Source organism: Dipteris shenzhenensis, chromosome 11 (genome assembly GCF_047967505.1).
Source record: "Dipteris shenzhenensis isolate YYH24624 ecotype China chromosome 11, Dip_SZ_1.0, whole genome shotgun sequence".
Lineage (NCBI taxonomy): Eukaryota > Viridiplantae > Streptophyta > Polypodiopsida > Gleicheniales > Dipteridaceae > Dipteris > Dipteris shenzhenensis.
The window spans coordinates 17,525,254-17,527,711 of NC_141606.1; positions in this window are offsets into that span (position 1 = coordinate 17,525,254).

Here is a 2,458-nt window from a genome sequence, read left to right on the forward strand (position 1 = left end):
TAGTTTTCTCTCAGCCACTTTTACTCTCTCTTCTAAATCTTGGAGCTTGTGCTTCAATTCATTGTTCTCCTTTTTGAAGGTTCTCACAATGATTTGTTAGAGAAGGTTTGTCATTTTGAAGGTGCTCACTATGATTTGTAGAGGTCATTATTTTTTCCTCGAGGAGGAAAGTTTTTTAATGCATAACTTGATGCTCCTAGTAATGTAATGTAACTTTCCTTAGACACTAATTGGGAGTCTATGTCTTCTGATTTAGGTTCCTTTTAACTTCCAATACTTATTTAATATTTCAAGAATGCCATTTTTAGCTAAATGAAAGTAATATCAGAAGTAGACCAAGGCTTATGAGGCCCATATTTAGTACCTAAACTTTGGTACTAAGGAAAATCCCAATACTATCAAGGAGTTAGCTTGCTAGACTCAATATCCTATCAATCCTACACCATGCTAAAGGTTATGTCAAGAGTGCATGTATGCATTTACTTTCACAATCAAAAGAAAATTCTCTCCTTAAATGTAATGAGAATATATACATGTTTACCCCCTAGGGCTGTTTCTCCCACCCTATGTAGTCCTCTTTAAATGGTGCAATTTAAAGCATTCTCAATAAACAAGAAGCACTCATGCCAAAAAGTAGAGAACTGAGAAAAGAATAAGATGAAAATGGTCAACATTCACACCTCTGCACCCTTAGAAATGTATAATTATGAATGCAAGCAACAATTAGTTAGGGTAAGGAGTGAAGGCCAAGCTACACTAGTAACAAATCCAAATACAAACATAATTTATAGCAATGAGAATTTACGTACCTATTTGCTATTAGAGAAAGATAAATTTAGGTGACTAAAATAAACCAAGATAGTGTGTAGAGAAAATTTTTGCAAGCACCTAGCATATTCTAAGGTGGAAAAGAATGAAATGAGCTATCAATCTTCTACAATTTGTAATATCTTATTCAAGAGAATCACAAGGATCTCACTTGTAGTTATCTAATCAATTAAGATGCCCCTCCACTTGTAGTTCTCTAGTCAATTAAGGTGCCCCTTCAACATGCATTAGTAGAATCTTGTGGTAGAAAAATATCCTAGTTCATTAACCTAAATGAATTTTAATGCTTTTAGGCAAGCAATACTGTAGCCACACAAGAAGATGGAAAAACCACTTCTTATAAGCATACATTTGTGGTATCTATGGCATCTAAGTCATAAAATTACAACAAGTTCTTGATTGAGCATAGCGACAAATGCAAAGGAGACAATATTGCAAAAGGATTTGGGAAGGTGTTTAAAATCTCACTAATAGATTTTGCAACTCAAGAATGCTCAAGATCGGAGGTTTACCGGACAACTGGTACATAGCAAAAGAATTTTATGAAGAGACTAGTGAGAAAAATAGCAAATCTTTACCCCAACTTTAGTAGGATTTGAATGGGAAGACTTATAGTTTAATATTGGAAAAGAAGGAGCGCATGCAATCCTTACCTTTTAGTCAAAAGCTGAAAGAACTCAAGTTGTTAGACAATCAAATAAGGTGAAAGGATTAATAGTGTGGATGGCAAAGGAACTCACAAAAGCTCAACTAAAGACTAAGTCCTCAGAGCTTGCAAAGGTAAAGGTAGCCAGAAAAGAAGGAAAATGGGTTGTCTTTCGAGATGCAAGGATTTGATCAAAGACTTCAAAGCCAAGTCCAAAGACTCTCGATGTATATCTAATGTATGATTTGGTTTTCTTTCTATTCTCAGTTCCTTTTGTTCATATTTTTTAGTTGAACAAGTTGTAGATGCTAGAAGTAATATAATTCAACCCTCTTTTTTTTTTTTAAATCACAAACCTATAAGTTGAAAAAGAGAATGAGCTGAAGATTTTTTGTTTTTGTGTTCTCTACCCTATCAAATTGAAAGGGATAATCACTCAAGATTAAGCACAAGAGATGACTGTATAGAGCTGAGACAACTCTTTTATTCTTGCCTAAATTAAAATTTTGAATTATTGATCTATTGTCTTGTAGAGGATCGAATGTGCAAATTCTATGTTTTCTCTTATATTGTATACTATGGTGCTATCTAAATGGGAGAGAGATTGTGAGAAAGGGAGAGAAACTCTCTCCACATTTATGAGTGATGTGTAACTAGTGTTCATTGGAAGAAAATTATCTAATAGGAAGCTTATTTTGTGGAGAGATGTGCCATAGCTATTTCTAATAGTCATGCTCAGTGAAATAGAGGAAGTATTAGCTCTCCCAATTGATAATAAATCTTATCAAACCCTTTTAAAAGGCTATGATCTTGAAGTTAAGGCAAGTCTCCAACAACCAAAGCAAAAGCTCTATCTAATGCTCTAGAGAAGAAAACAGAGATATGGATACAAGCAACTTGAAATCTTCTGGTGATCATATGTTCATTGTATGAGCTTGGATTGAGAAAAATCATGCTGGTTACTTGGTTCATATATAGATGAGA